General features: G+C 30.9%; 1 pseudogene; it reads right to left on the bottom strand.

The window, feature by feature from the left end:
• Window positions 1–8,842: 8,842 nt before the first annotated feature.
• On the bottom strand, window positions 8,843–15,534 carry LOC122583249 (annotated as a pseudogene).
• Window positions 15,535–18,392: the final 2,858 nt, after the last annotated feature.

The following is an 18,392-nucleotide window of genomic DNA, read 5'->3' on the forward strand; positions in this document are numbered from 1 at the left end:
TTCAATAACAGGAAATTGCGTCTTAACCGATTCTATGTTAATAAAAAAAATAACATTAGGAATTCATATTTAGGGGAACTGCAAAGAAAAGTTCAAGAATATATGTAGCAAGTCAATCCATATAAACTATATATATATATATATATGAGAAAAGTAAATATGAAACTGTTTCATTCCTAACAATAAAGGTTACTTGTATTTTTTTTATTTAAAAGAGATATAAACATCATCCTTCTCACATTCTATACTGGATGTCTAAAAACTAAAATTGAAAAAATAAGTGTATATTATTCCGCTAAGTGTATATAGTATCCGCACATGCTAAGGTTTTTGACAAATATATAAAGTAAATTTTACACATATGCCCTGGGAATGTAACTAACTATGTCAAATGTTTATGTTATGTAACTAACTACAAAAACGTTTATATAATGTAACAAACTACCTATTTTGGTCTATAGTACACAACAAGTAACCTGTTGTAAAGGTTACCAGTCACCACTTTCACATCCAAACAAAAATCTCTCTCCCTTATCTTGCTTTTTTGATCAGAAAATTCCCACCACCAAAACCATATCGATTTTTTGATCAGAAAATTTAATCCCCCCAAAACCATATCGATTTCATTACCCCAATTAACCTAATCATTACATACACAATTCTCATATCTATACATCTTTATTTATAATCTATATCTATATCTACTTTAATTTCGCCCTCCTTTTTTTAACTAACCCTAGCCCTAGCATTTTCCGATGGCCAGCAATAACGAAGAGCGCAAGCACCGTCGTTCCTCCGACGAAGAATCAGAAGAACCCTTGAAACGCCGCAAACAACGCCACCACCACCGTCGAACACTGGTTTTCATTGAGGCATTTTGTCGAACACTTGGTGTGCAACTTTGTACCACTAATTTATTTATGAAATTGGAACCAATGATGTTGGCCAAAAGCAAGAATCTCTACACTATTGCAGCAGCTTCTTCTCCTCTCCTATCAAAAACCCTAATTTTTTCTTCTTAAATAAATTCTAAAAAAAAAGGAAAAAAAATATACAGAATCATGGTTGACGTCATGTCAATGGAAGACATTAGATCTTAAGTTGCTCGTTTAAACATCTATCTGTCTTCAGTTGATTGGGATTTCATTTGACTGCCTCCAGGTGAAGATTTTAGCATCAAAAGGTATATATTTATATATTTAATTATTTTTTGTATGAAAAAAGAATAGATGTACGAGTAATATATAAATAGATATTATAATATATATATATATAGAGAGAGAGAGAGGAAGGGTTATTTGGGAACTCACAAATAAAAAATAACGCGAGAATAATTCTGGACCACTAATTTTCTTATATTTTCTCTCTCTTCCATTAAATAAGAAAATTCACCCAAATCATTTAAAATGTTTTATCTCACAAACCGTAAATCGTTAGACGAAACAAAAAACATGGGTAGTCTTAAAATTTTGTCCTCTTTCATTAGAGATCCAATTCGATATAAATTTGACAACTTTTTAATTTTCGGTTTTTTTTCCCATCGCGTTCATCCTACACATGTGTAGGTTCATCCTACACATGTGTAAGATCATTGTTTCCACGTGTAAATTAGTAAATGAACATATGTACAAAACAATGAAGGTCAAGGGCGGAGCCTGTCAATCCATGGCAGAGCCATGAAAACCAAGGCGGAGGAATAGCGGCTAAGGGATAGCGGCTAAGGGATAACGGAGCCCGTAAGTCCATGGCGGAGGAATAGCGGCTAAGGGCGGAGCCCGTTAGGTAGATCACCCCTCACTGGTCACCCCCTATGACCTATCACCCTCTATGACCTATCACCCTATGACCTATCACCCTCTTTGACCTATCACCCCCACTAGCTTTGGTTTATGAATATCCTTAAGGGCGAATCCCGTTCCGAATCATAATTTTTGTTCACTCTACACATGTGTAAGTTCAACCTACACATGTGTAAGTTATGTGTAACTACCAAAAAGAAAACGAAAATTAAAAAGTCGTCAAAAGTATATCGAATTGGATCTCTAATGAAAGAGGACGAAACTTTAAGACTACCCGTGCTTTTTGTTTTGTCTAATGATTTACGGTTTGTGAGTTAGAACATTTTGAATGATTTGAGTGAATTTTATTATTTAATTGAAGAGAGAGAAAGAGGAAAAGAATGTGTGGTCCAAAATGGTTCTTGAGTTCTTTTTTTTAGGAGTTCTCAAAATAACTCATCCATATATATATATATTATATATATATATATGGAAAAGTGAATATATGGCTATTATGTATCCAAGCTTGGGTATACCCCTCATATATTAATTTTTTAATATTTGTTGCAAAATAAATAAATCACATGGCCCCCATGATATTTATGGTTTAAAAAATTGACATGTGAGGGGTTCTATACCCAAGCTTAGGTACAAGATAGTCACATATTCCCTTCCCTCATATATATATATATATATGTTTATAATTGCGTAAGATGTATATTATCGGTACTTGAAGTAGCATCAACTACTGTTTTGAGAAATTGAGGAATAAGATTTGTTGCTTTATGCGTATGTGAGTGTGTATTTTTTTTTGTTTCTGTTTTTCTTTTCTTTCTGAATTGGGGTTTTTGCTTTATATGTATATGTATATATTTGGTTGTGAGCATGTTTGTGATGATGAGGATCTTAACGAGGAGGATTCACTGGAATTCGATGATGGGTTTGTATCTTAGTGATGATGAGGATCTTATTTGTTTTGCTGGTGTCGTCGGAATCTGCTGGTGTCGCTGGAATCTGCTTGTGTCCTCAGAATCTGCTATCTCCATAAGCACAACCGGTTACTTACCTATGGTAACCGGTAATTTACCTACGATAGACGAAAACAGGTAGTTTATTACATTACATAAACGTTTTTGTAGTTAGTTACATAACATAAATATTTTGGCATAGTTAGTTACATCCTAGGTCATAATCCCATGTTTTAATTTGATACATTTGTTAACCAAAGTATTAGCCAAACTACCAAAGTGTATATTAAAAATAGAAACAGGGGGTCAAGTAGACCATAAATTTGCTACGTGGTGTCCTTTCATATATTTACTTGTATTATGCAAGTACAGACATATACACAACCATAAATCTACATGTAGATTCGATTTGAGAAAATTCGAAACTATTCCAATGAAGTTTTAACCATTTATTTTTATAAAATTCTATATTAATTAATAGGTTATGTAGTGCCTTATGTTAAGGAAACATCATTAGGAAACAAATCATACAATTCTATCACATCAATGTCTTGAGTCAAGTTTGTAATTTACATTAATTTGTATTAAATACTTTATATTTGGTCAATATAGAATTAAGCGTATATGTATGAAAAATATAGATTTGAGTTTTTACAAATACTCATTCATGGAGTACTAGTTGTAGGTGACTCTATCATCTTCAGTATGAAGAATAATAAACGCATAGTCCATAACAGTAATCAATGAACAAAATTATGTTTGTAAACATGCCGATAACAATTAATAAAATAATCACTTTTACGGTTTCACCTACCATTGATTCTTTATTTATCTATTCATAGGTCTATGTATATCATGCAAAAGTTTAGGCTCATGTTGACAAGCAAAGCAAATATGTATATATATGGAACACGAAGTAAAAACATAGTATTCAATTTGTTTAATCGCAATATCACAATACACATAGTAACAAACTTTAAGTCGGTCAATGGATTGGACTTCATCATTATTAACATCAATAAGATTTATACCATATCAAAAAGAAAGTTTCAGTCTTCCCTTTTTAAAAAAATTAAATAAATTAATATGCTTACTTAATCGTGATATGCATCATGTATACAAAATCTTGGATTTTCATATTCAATTTATGCAAACATCAAACTAATACGTCAAGTTGTATGTAATAAGCAAAACTGTATGAGTCCAATATATAAAACTAAACATATAATCGTTTGTAAAAAAAATATAATCACTTGAAAAAGGATTCATAGTTGTATGTATAGGCAAGCTATCGGTTCAACCATGATTTATATATGTAATTTTCTTTTTAATATATCTAATTGATTAAAGGCATATTAATTCATCACATAAGACAAATAAAATCAAGGTTTGATATTTACCTCACGAAAAAAAAAGATTTGAGATCTGAATCGTGAATTGATGAGAGACGAATTTTGATTCTTCATACATTCTTTCTATTGGCGGTAGAGATCTTTTCTTCAAGCCTTCATATATTTATGAATTTGGAATCGGAGATAACTTGTTGATTCCGAAGATCATCAAATAAAAAAAAAATTGTGAGAGCAATTCGTGCTGATAACGTGTTATGAATATTATGATCTTGGATCAAGAAACAATGGAAGTAATCAACAACACAATGATAAAGAAGAGAAATAGAGAATAGGAACAAGAAGAAGATTAAGAACGAAGAGACTATTCATTCATGTGTATGTATAATACTGTATTACATGGTTACATAAATAGAGGGAATGAATCCCACATTTAAGGTAAGTTTCAATCACTAATTAATTGGATAGCTAAAATTAAGGGACGAATATGTAATCTATATATATATAATATATATATATATATGGCTACCAATACAAAGAGAAAAAAATAAGATTACTTTTGATCTAAACCATTAAAAATAAACCTACAAATCAATCTCCACCATCTAAATTGAAAGTCAACTATGATATCTAACTATGGTAAATCTTTTTTGATATTTAATGTAACTATTATTATACCATTACATTAGAAATCTTGCCTATTAAAGTTTGACAAATGTTGTAGTGAGAAGATTTGCATTTCCTGAAGTTGTCTGGACATTTACATGCATACATTGATATTATATACCAATTTTTGTTGTCAACAATCCTTATTTATGTTAGTGTGTTTTTTTTTACGTGAAGTTAGTTAATAACTTTTTAAGAATGTTCTAATGATAGGTGGAGGTAACAAAAGCTTATGAAAAAGACGTTCCAGCATGACTGAGGTGTTTTAACAAATGCATAACATTCTAACATAGATATTGTATATAGGATTTCATTAATATTTATGATGTTTTTTAAGTGTATAGATAGAAAACATAAACTTTAAGACTTTAACTAAGTTTTAGGGTATGTTTGGTAGAAAAGATTCGAGCTAGGACTCTAGCTAGAAGTTTGGAGCTAAAGCTTGATGATGTGGCTCGGAGCTAGAGCTTCTATTTCAACCATGCTTACACAATGTTTTATTTTAAAGACATTTTAGGGGCTTTTAGGAGCTTTTTCGAGCTGAGACTTTTAATCTCAAATGCACATCCAAACAAGTCTATCTTCTTTAAAAGAGTTATTTTTTAAAAACTTAGGATTTTGAAGCTCCTAATTAAAAACCCCCTAAAAGCCTCATACATGTTTTTTTTTCCTGAATATAATGGTCTTACGTTTTAACAATTTATGATAAAAATCAACACTATTAGTAGTATGATACAATGTAATAATAATAAAAGAAAAGAATAAAAATGGAAGGGATAGTGATTGTATATGTTAAAAAAAGATAGTGATTGTATTAAAGGACCGATGGAGTGTGAGGTGGAATATATATATATATATATATATGGAAGTGAGTATGGGGTTGTGCCACATCTAAGTTTAGATGGGGAACCACTCACATTTGTTTTTTATAATCATGAAAATCATGGGGGGACCATGTATTTGTTTTAAATTCAAACAAATAATAAAATATTTGTATCTGAGGGGTTCCCCATCTAAGCTTAGATGGGGAACAACCTCATACTCAATTTTCTCATATATATATCTATATATATATATATATATTATATATATATATATATATATATTTGAACAACGAGTTATTTGTTAGTGGTTAGTAGTTAGCATTTGAGACATCACGTATACCTAGGATGAAATTCAGAACTCTCGAACCCTCCTTCCCTTAATAATTCACTCCTACAAATGTAAAAAGTAAGATTCAAACCCTGGTAAAATTTTTCAAGATCCAATACCTTACCAATGGATTACAACTCATTAAATATGATGGTTAAGATCCAAGACCTTAACTATTTTATATACTTCTATATTTATGGTAACATGATACTCATATTTACAGTATATCAAAAAGGCACATATGCTAATTTACGAGGACCATAAGTGTCATAGGCCAATGGTTTTCTCAGCTTTATTGTAAACTAGGAATTACATGTCGCCCGGACGACGTAAGGTTTTGAAGCGTTTATGTTTATTGGTAGGGTAAAAAAACCACAAATTTATGAGCGATAAAAAATATTGAAAACCAAATGTTAAAAAAATACAAAAAGAATATACTAAAAAAAAGATAAAGAAGAAAACCAAGAAGACAAAAAAGAGTACGAAAACCAAATGAAAAAGTTATATAAAAAAAATGTTACATTTGAAAAAATAATAAAAACCAAATGTTTAAAAAAGTACGAATGATATATAATGCAACAAAAAAATTTTAAAAAAGAAAAAAAAATAGTACATACCAAAATATATAATATTTTAAAAAGTTATAAAAAAAATGTTAAATGTAATAAATGGATAAAAAACAAAAAATTAGAAAAGTTAAAAAAAACCATAAATTATATAAAGTTAGGGGGTTAAATAATAAAAAAGAAACAGGAGGAACAAAAAAGTAAAAAGAAGAAAAAAAAAAGGGGCCAAAGAGTCAATATTTATTATTAAATACAAACTAAAAAAAGGGCGCGGGGGGGGGGGGGGGGGTTGAACCCATAACCTCCGGGCATAGACACCAACCACTCTACCAAGTCTGTTCTTTGTTTCATATTTGCTAAATCTCTTATTTATATTTAAAATGCAGATAAAGACAAAAAAAAATATTGTTCACATGATACTCCTTTATTATAGTATGTAATAAATTCAAAGATACAATAATTGGATTTGATTCATAACTAAATACTCGTATCAACGTTAATGATAAAATGTTTTCGAAAAAAAAATAATAAATTAATAATAAGAACAAATCCTAGAAGCTAAAAATAGAATAAAGAATTGACAGCGGCATGGAATGTTATATGTTTGAAATTTGTCAAAAGTAAGTGGAAAAACTACATCTTGTGATTTATGTGTGAGAATTGTAAGACACTAGACATGAGTTTTATGGATGTACATTCTAGGTACTAAACACTACATGGGAACCGAGGGTTTTCACCCTTTTACTTTTTTTCATTCAATATCAAATGGGTATATGGCTAAAAGGATTTCAAAAACATAAATAAAATAACAAATCCCCGATTATATCAAGTAAAAAGTTTAAGAAAAACTAGATAAATATATATAGTAAGTAAAAGGATTTAAAAAAAAACAAAAATAAAGTTAAAAAATCCCCAATTATTTTTGGCCCCAATACCCAATAAGTCGGAATTTAGCGGTTCTAGGTCCAGGTTTGGGAGTGAGAATTTTAATCGGGTTCGAATTTGAAATTACCTAAATACGATCCATTGGTAAGGACAGGGGTAATGTGGTAGAATTATTATCCTTCAAATTTAATAATTTAAGACCGGCTTATATGCTTTATAGCAATGCTATCAATCAGGTAGACTTAGGTGTAATTGGTGGGTTGAGAATCTTTGGCCCAAACCCAATCCATTAAAAGTTTCATGGTAAAAAACTCAATCCAGCGACCCCCTGATTAATACATGGGTTGGCGGGTTGACTTGTCAAATAAAATGGTTTCATTCAAGTAGGCTTAATGTTAATGCATTTAAGTAGGTTGGTTTTAAATCAAGTGAGTCAAATGAGTTGCTTTTTAGGTCAAGTGGGTTGCCAAGTTGACAGGTGAAATGTTATGGTTTTAGGTAGAGTTCGTCGGTAATAATTAGGATTTTTGGATTGACGGGTTGGCCTAACAAGCTTGGTAGAGTTGGGGAATTAACATAAAGAAAAGCTTGAACCCTAACTCGACCCATTATAAATTTCAATTTAGAACCTGGATCTATACGGGTTAATCAGGGTGGCCTTGAGTCGACTTGATTAATTAATGGGTTGGAGGGCTGACAGGTCAGATAGGCTGCTTTGGGCTCAAATGACTTAAATGTTAATGCTTTCAAATGGGTTGATTTTAGGTCATGGTCAAATTGGTAGTTTTTAGGTTAAAAGAGATGACAGGTTAAATTGATTGGTTTTAGTTAAGTTAGTCAAATGAGTTGTTTCGAATCAAATGAGTTAGCGGGCTGGTAAATCATATGACTTATTTTTGGGTTAGTTGTTTTTGGTAAGTTAGATTTTGACTTAGATCAAGTATTGATAGCTTTATAATGTTAAGGTATTGACAACATTTTATATGCAACTGATTACAAAAATAATATTCATGGTTTCATAAACATAACTCATTTATAAACTCTTAGCTTAATATCTAATCTTGTATAATGTATCATGTTATTAGGACCATGCAATGTTTTTTTATCCAGATTTCGTCACGTAAGCGATAATTTTTTTCTTTAATTCTATTTTTTTTATATATATAATCTCTTGAATCTAGTTATTTGTTTCATTTTATGTCTATTCTAATAATGATGAACTAACTCAAATAAAGTTTTCGTAAACTATAAAATATATAAATATTTGTTTAACCCGGTCAACGACCGGGTATAGATCTAGTATATATTTGTTATCTAACAAAAATAAAATAAAGTTGGACAACTTTGTTTTGTCCAAACCTTGGATGAAACGACGTCGCCGAAAATCACTATGTCGTTGGGCATGACGCCACCAACGACCCCAACCATCACGTCGGCTATTACTTGAAAGTGAAATGGATATGATGATCGACTTGGACTTATAAGTGCACATCGCAAACTCTTCTTATCGCACCATGTCTCATTCCTCTGTTCACACCAACATTTCCCAACTTATCCATAGCCATTAAAAACTCTTGTAAAAACTAATTTTTATGCTTAGCCAATTCTTGAACCAACGGTTTAGTTCTCGAGTCAAAAAGTAATGCTTTATCAGTTACCAACAAGCCCAATTTATCTTGCAAGTATTAGTAATATACATTGTCAAAAATAAAAAGGAGTAGTGGCATCAAAAGGTGCAACCACACCAATATTTCCACCAAATTGTGGACATGACATTCTAAAGGATTTAAAAGTCTTGAATCCATATCAACATCAGGCTTGTTTGTAGGAATGAGCCGAAAATCTCAAGTTCTAAGTCCCGTTCCGTTACCGTTCCGATCTTGGTACCGGGAAGTGGTACCGAGTCCCAAGTGAGATCGGGACCGGTATTGGAATTTGATGGTTTTCGGGATTGAGACCGGGAAAATCCCGCGAACTACGGGATTTCCCGGTACCGTCCCGATCCCGCCTTATTTGGGACCGGGACCGGAACCCGTACCACATTTTTGGGATTTTCGGGACCGGTACAGGACGGGACCGGTCCCACGCCCATCCCTACTTGTTTGTGCCTTGAAAATTAAAAAGATGGTTGACAAAGTTTTTGCAATGCGCGAATCCAATCGAACGGGCTCCCGATAGGACCACAATATCGTTAAGTGTTAAACCTTTAGATGCAAAAAGCTTAAGGAGATCGTTAATTGTGGATTTGCGTGGGGAATGTTTGAGTATACTAATTTGGCCATTGATGTTCGTCCGTCCCACCTGCCTTTTTTACCTCATAATAAGGTTCTCCTGTCCATGTAAAAGTTATACATTATTTCAATTAATCGTATATGGTACTTCGTAATTTTCAGATCTTCTTTTTCTTCTACTTTGAGTCTAAACTTAATAAATCTTAATAGTGTAATCGATCAAAAGGTTTTAAAAACCTTTGATCGATCAATATGAGAATTTATATTTTTTAAATTAAATAAGACATAAAGTCACTTTATCCAACCTGTTTTATGCACTTTTGTACTTTAATCATAGACAATTACTATTGTCCGAATAATAGTACATAAAGCAAAAAGGTTTTTCTTGTAATCAGTGTAAAGCTTTGTAAATACTATACACTCATGGATCTCCAGTCTTGATCTGGACAGAATGTTCACTGGGCTTCATTGTCATGGTCATTCCCTTTCTTCCACTTGTTGTCTTCGACTTCAACTGGAATGTTTGTCATATCTAGTCAGATCTTCAATTGGAGTAAAGCTCCAGTGACATCAATTATACATTGGCCACTGAACTTTATATATTTCTGGACAAATCTTCTGGTCTCCAGATTCAACTGGAGACGCTCCAATTTTCACCAAAACGGGACCTAACAATTAGTAAGAATGGACAAAGACTCATGTTACAGCAAGACACTCATGATTTGTATATACTTGCTTTATTGTCTGCAACACAGATTATTGGAAAGTGTATTATTAGTTAGAATGGACAAAGCTTTTGAAGCAACATAGATTATTGGAAAGTGTTCTTTAGATACTGAAATGTTTTTTAGGTATGATCAAGAAAAGAAAGTTTGGATTGTACAAAACATTGCGAGAAAATCCATAAGCTAGACTTCTAAGTTAACATGCCAAACTATAATCTTTTGAATTGTATGAATGTTAGATGTTAGGATGGCTTTGGATGGCTTTTGATGGTGTACGGCTATGCACTATGTTGCAAGCTTATTAGGCATCAACATATATATTGCCTAATGTGATGCAATATGTAAAGTCTCTTATGTTGTTAAGAGGTTGGAATCTTGTTATGTACTTCTCCTTGTATGGGTTTTATATGGGTATGTTAATGTTCATGGTATAATTGATATTTGTTGGTTTTTATATAAATTGTAGTAAGGTATCTTAGGTTGTTGTTTAACACATAAACCTTGGACATTTTATCTTGTATTTGTGACTTTTTTATAACTTATTTAAATGGTTAACGTATAACATTGAATTTTGTATACAAATAATATTAGCATATCAAAGAAAAAAGCTAAAATTCAAAAAAAAATATATATATATATATATAAGTTTTTATTTCTCTTCTTTCCCCCTGCCAAACATTAGAATTATTTTCTTTAGTATTTCTCAAGCTAATTTCTCTGGTGTTACCAAACATTAGAAATCATTTGATTTCTCCACTAATTTCATTTCTTTTTATTTCTTTTCTCTGCTTCATTTCATTTCTTCAAAATTCTCCCTACCAAACGTGCCCTAAGGGCAAAGTCCTTGGAGATGGTTTTTAATGGTTCTCACGGTTCTCACCATATATGTTGGTTCCCACTTGATCCCAACACTTTGTATATGTTGGGTCGAAAATCGACCAAATATAATTTGTTCAGAAATAGTTGAAGTTCAGTGAAGACAATTGTACATAATCCTGAAGCCTTTCAGAAATAAGTTCACTGAAGCTTCACTTCAGTTTCAGAAACAACACCACTGAAGCATTTAGACTGAAGTCAAATACTGAAGACTGAAGAAAGAGAATCATCTCAGAAGCAGAGCTCAGAGAAGATTTTATCTGAAGACGAAACCGAAGAAGCTTAGTGTAAAAGTATTTACAACACTTTTACACTGATTACGAGAAAGTCTTGTTACAGTCGAGAAAGCCTTGTTACAATACTTTAACTGCCATTACCCGGTTAATAGCATTACACCTGGTATTGTGCTAGTTTGAGTAAAAGGTTGGGAATAAAGTGTGTCAAGTCACATCAATTGACTTACACACCTTACCTTAAACGAGCATGTTATGGATTTGGTTTACAAACCCATAAATGCACTCAACCGTATTTGTACGGCCATCTGCCATGTCATCAAGACATCTTGGCCTATATATACAAGACTTTTCAGACTTTGCAAACTGCTAGAAACTCTTGCATTGCAACTTGTGAGATATACCCTAAGTAATTCTTACGAGTATTTTCAAGTTATTAGATCACTTGTATTCCGGGGTTGTTTAGATATTTACACTCTTGTGTTTATCTTTGTTCCGCAACAACCCTTGTATTTTGTTTATATCTATAAAGAAAATACATTGAAAAGAATACTAAGTGTCTCAATGATACATACTTGACTATATCTAATATTTATATAGCTTCTGCACTTGTTCTTTAAGTTCTTTACTTTCAGTATTTATTTGTATCCACATCTGGAACATACATCAAACTGGTCTTCTTTCAGTTTGATTGTATTTGCCAGTCGGGTCATATCTTATACATTTGGGACTCACAGTTAGTGTGTGTGTGTGTATATATATATGTGGGGGGGATGAGAATATAAGACTGTTAGGTACCTAAGCTTAGGTGTGGAACACTCACATATTATTTTTCTAATCCATAAAATTCATGGGCGCCATGTGATTTAATTAAAATTCAACAAATATTAAAAAATTTGTATGTGAGGGGTTCCACACCTAAACTTAGGTGTGGAACCCCTCACATATTAATATTTTATTATATATTGTTTAATGAATAAATGTCTGGGTCCGCACGATTTTTATGGTTTAAAAAAATAATATGTGAGTGTCCGGTATCTAAGCTTAGGTACATAATAGCCTTATATTCCCATCCCCCTATATATATATATATATATATATAGGGTAACACTCCAGTGAGAACAGTCTTAAAATAAGAACGGTGAGAACACTTAAAAAACATCATTTTGATGCATTAAAAGTCCATAAAACTAGCATAGTGCTTAACTAATTATAATTATTTAAGTGTATAACAACACATTGGCCTGTCAAAATCAAGAAAATCAAGTTTTTTGTTTTGTGCATCCATCTTGGATGCATATTCTTCAAAATAATGCATCCACCAAAAAACGTAATTTTTTTGATTTTGACGGATCAATGTGTTGTTAAACACTTAAATAATGATAATTAGTTAAGCACTATGTTAGTGTTATAGACTTTTAATGCATCAAAATGATGTTTTTTAAGTGTTCTCACCGTTCTTATTTTAAAACTGTTATTATTTGATTGTCCCCATATATATATATATATATATATAATAAAATAGTAGTTATCCTAGCTTTCTAAGACTATCCACCTCAACTCAACGCTATCTTTAAATATTGCCACATAGGATTTATTTTATTATATGTTAACTTTGGCAACAAAAATCTAACAAGAAGTTATATTTATAATAATTATTACTATTAAATCTTTTAACTAAATAAATAATATCCTTTTTTTTTATCAATAAATTATTTTATTTTTTATGTCATATAAAACAATCTTATACATATCTTAATAAATTTGATTTTATTCGGAGCTATATTATATAGATACTACTATGTTTATGTCATATAAAACTATCTTAGATATATTTTTTTTTTTACTAATGAACATCAACTTTTGTTCGTGCATAATATTGTGAACTTTACAATTCGTTATCAGTAAATCACAGAGATGCTATCAAGCAGTTTATTACTATAATATATATACTAAACTATATATATATATAATTTAATTATTTTTTATGCAGATATTATCGGTCGTATACTTCAATATGATATAGTAGATGAACTTTAAATAACAAAAAGACGAATGTTTTATTTTAGCGTCTACAAATCTAGAAAACACAAAGTATGGATTCTTTCCTAAACACCATTAATGACTAATTATTTTTGTCGTATTTTAGTCAATTATTCGCGCATCATGTGGGTACTTTATTGACATATTCTTTTGTTGTTTGTATTGATTTTAAACCCGTTAATTTTGGATCAGATTTAATTTATCTTGATGGCCTTTCATAAGGCATAACCAAAAATCCCTTCATAGTTATAACTATGAACAACACATTAACATTATTACGTATTTACGTTAAATTACTACAAATGATGTTGTATTTGTCCTCACTTTTAGTTAGTGTGAACAAATTAAAAATTTTGTCACGCTTTTATGTGTGTAAAATATATAAAACTAAAAGTGTGTAGAAATTTATCCACACTAAAAAGTGTGTAGAACTAAAAGTTAACACTTTTTAGTGTGGACTGACATAATTATTTTGTAACACCACATTTGTCCACACTAAATTATTAATGTCAATATCAAAGCATTTTTGAAATATATAACCGCACATCGTGCGGGTAAAAAACCTTATATATATATAATTATTAAAAAAGTAGTAATCCAAACTTTTTAAAGACATCTTTAAAACTAAACCTATAGTAAAAAGTTGCCACATAGGATTTTCCCTACATGGCATCTCTATAATTTTTTTGACAATATTTATATATCTTTAATCAAATTAAATATTAAATACAAGAATAACTTATTACTTTAAAGTTAAGTACAGTAAATATTAATAAAATAAATGAAACTATACAATACAAAATTAACAATGGAAATCCTGTTGCTTTAAAAATAAAAAAAAGCATCGTACGTGTATAGGAAAAAAATGCAATCTTGGAAGTTATACCATGAAATCTCAAGATTATAGAGAATTATATATTTCAAGTTTTAGTAGTTGATATTGTTTACAAATTGCATTAATATAAAAACTATATATTTTTTTATCGAATTTTTATGTATTATTTTGAATGCTTGAAGAACGAGCAACACCCCATGAAATTGTAGCAAAAGTATTTAAGATCAATCTAAACCAACAATTTGAAACTCTTTCTTGACATAGTTTTATTATACATTATAAATATAATTGCATAACCATAAAATATAATTGCATAACCATAAGTTTATTGAGTATGTTGCCTTTGGTTGATAATATTATTGATCTTTTACATTTTATATGAGTAACGAGTGAGAATGACTTGGTATGATTTGAAACTTTTTATTGACTAGCTTTATCAGTATTTGTGATTTGCAAGTGATAGTTGTTTACCAATCCTAGGATGGAGCCACAAAGAAAAAAAATTGGAATACAAGTGATTGTCGTTAATGTTTCTTTTTTTTTATTTATCTTATGAATTTTGTATAATTTAGAAATATCTACCAAATGGTTATGTATAATATGGTGATATAACAATAAAAACAACAAAACATCATGAACCAATCATGAATACATGTACATCTGAACTTTTATTTTTAAGTATTTTTGGACACTAATTATAACAGCTCACGCATCGCTTGGGTAAAATACCTAGGATTAAAACAGTAAGAATTCTGGTCTTCTAAAGCCTTCTTTCAACTTAATGCTAGCTTTAAAAATTGCCACATAGGATTTTGTCTTACGTGACATCTTCATAATTTTTTTACTATATTTATCTTAAATTAAATACATTACTGAATTTTAAATATATAGAAACTATATATATACAATATTTAAATAAATAAGTTACGTACGTAAATAAAAAAAGAAGCACCCTTTGTTTGAAAATTTAGATCCACTAGATCTAAATTTGGTAAACATATTTGACAAACTGTTTATGGATTGTGATCATTCACATATATGCTATATATAACGTAAAATTCATGAATATCCTTATTTGATAATATTTGCTTAAAACATATAATGTGTATATAATTTTTGGCATAACCATTCAAAGACCCACGAGTTATGGTCATTTATTCATCACCTTGAATCAAACGTTTAATATATTATAAGCAATTTACCGAAAATTAAAAGCAAACCGTCCATGATTTTACAGACTGTATACTTAATGGTAGTCGAAGCGGGCAACCATTGTATTGTATATATCCACAAACATCATCATCCCTTAGCTCAACTGTAGAAACCCCATTTAGGCTTCACCTATTAGTATTGGTATGTTATACATTTATACCATCGTTATACATTTATACCATCTTTTTATGGTTTCTAATTTAATACTTATGAATATGTTTATTAATTAAGTTTGTGGTAATACATTAATTTTAAATTACCACATAGAATTTTATCTTATTTGGCATTTTCATACATTTTTCATAATATTTATCTTATAGTACTTCTTCTCAAACCAATATAATTTATTTTATTAAATATCATATAAAAATATTACATCAAAACTATATACATAAGATATAAAAAAAAAAAATTCAAAACTCATATTAAATTAAGAATAAAAAGTTTTCCAACACAATTGTGTTGTTTCTCTCCTTCGTTCTCTTGGCGGAAACACATAAAATAAAGTAATCAAATTGGTTGTTTTTTTTTTGGTAAAGGTTATCCCTGTGAATTTTATAACAACACCCAGAAAACATATAAGTACAAGTAACGTGGCTGAGTGCCACATTAGTTCATATGCAGCAGGCTGCATATGTTTTTACAAGTAACTTAGCCAAACAACACATTCAAATTTATAATCTTATACTACAACGGCCGTAATACAAGAAGAATTAGAAGAAAACAAAGGCTACATCATCATTGACTCTGAAATCTTCCAAGCTTTCAATAGGTACGCATCCTTGGCAGTCTTCTTGAAGGAACACGATACCAGTTTGAGACGAACCGTCTTCAAGATGATTTCCTTTACTTGATCAGCACTACGCTCTTAATTAGAAAATAGGCGCCGATTTCTCTCTTGCCATATGACATACGCCACAGCTGCTACAAGCAATCTTCCTATCACACTTTTGATATTGTTTTTCTTGGATATTAGAATGAGACTTCGAACAATATCATTCCAATAATGCGAGACTTGGGAGATACCGGCCATAGCCTTGACTTGCGTCCACACCTGTTTAGAGAAGGGACATTCAAAAAATAAATGGTTATGGGAATCCGGACCATGTTTGCACAACGTACAACACATAAGATTCAGATTTGTTGCACCTCCCACTTCCCAAGGCTTCAAGCAATCCTGAGTTTTTAACTTCCTCTTTAAAATAAGCCACATAGTAAATGCATGTCTAGGGATCGAATGAGAGAACCAGACCAGATTCACCCATGGTACCTCATCTTCCCTAGCCCGAACGGTATTCCAAACAGAAGTTGGTTGTTATTCTAACCACAAAACAAAGTCTATAATATAATGATAATAACAATAGTTATTTGAGTTTTACAAATGGGATTTGGATTAACGGAGATAAAATATCTTATTTCTTAATTGTATTTAGGATTATTAAGGGTGTGTAATCACCAAAGTATGTTAAATGACTGTGATATCGATTGTGATGTCAGAAAAGATAAAAGGTGATCAGAATGTTCCAGGATTTAACCATAAAGGCATGAACTTTAACATAATTGATTTCCACAAGATAAACCTGTAGATTAACTATTTACTAATGCATAAAATAACTTTTTTAATTAGCCGTGCATCGCGCGGGGTAAAATACCTAGTATATATATATATGTTAAACCGATCGACAGAGTTAGAGTCCAAGAAGCTTTGATGTATATTTTGACATATGGAATTGTATTCCAATTAGGATTTGTAAAAATATGTTAGTTAATTTAATCATGTAGGCTTAATGTTAATTCGAGTTAGACTATAATTAAATATGTAAAGTCGAGTTTTACCTGAAGTGCAAGTCAAATAACCAATTAATATGGAATGTCTAGGTTAAGGTAGAATTTGTATTAGACTAGGAAACCTCGTAGGATAACCCCTAATCTATATAAATAGAGGATCCTCCAAAACTACCTGACCATATTCCGGAAGGAAAGCCAAAAGATGAGGTTATTGAGGTGCGGCTTGAAGACGACTGGGTGCCAATAGATGAAAAATTATTAGATGCAAAGGAAGCACATTTTAGAGCTGTTGTGCTTGAATATTTAGAAGACATTCCCATTGCTGATATAAAGCCTCCTGATAACGTGCTCTTTGTATGCAAACTAAACCCAGTAACTGAAGATGAGGATATCAACACTATCTTTTCAAGGTTTGGAACAGTTACATCAGCTGAAATAATTCGTGACTTCAAAACCGGAGACAGCTTATGCTATGCCTTTATTGAGTTCCAAGACAAAGCAGCCTATGAGCAAGCATACTACAAGATGGATAATACTTTGATAGATGATCGATTTCAGTCAAAGCGTTTCAAAGTTATGGAACCAAACCATGCGTAAATCAAGGCAATCAAGCCAGACCAGCCAGGTGGTAAAGGTTGCTTTAAATGTGGTCATATTGCAATCCAAAATACGAGATATTATTATATTGATAGAAATAATAAATGATTAATACATAGAGGTGTCCAATTTTGTACATGAGATCAGACAAATTATTAATTGTATCAAGGTAATTATATTCGTTGTTTACTTTCTTTAGCGTAATTGGCTATATATGATGGAAGAGTTGGACATTGTGGCCATGTCAGGAACTTTTAAGTACACAATATAATTACGGAATTTAACGTGTTAATCTAAATCTCATCTCATGAGTCTATAAATAATGAAAGTAAAAAATATTACAAAGACAAAACTATAAATGACAATTCCAAACTAAGTTCATGCTTGGCCAGTTTCGGTTTTGATAGATATTAGAGCTTATTAATTTCTTTAAATGAGGTAGAATAACGGCTTTAATAAGTAGAAAGTCAATAGACCAGTGGATGAAT

The sequence above is a fragment of the Erigeron canadensis genome, chromosome 9 (genome assembly GCF_010389155.1).
Source record: "Erigeron canadensis isolate Cc75 chromosome 9, C_canadensis_v1, whole genome shotgun sequence".
NCBI classification, from domain to species: domain Eukaryota; kingdom Viridiplantae; phylum Streptophyta; class Magnoliopsida; order Asterales; family Asteraceae; genus Erigeron; species Erigeron canadensis.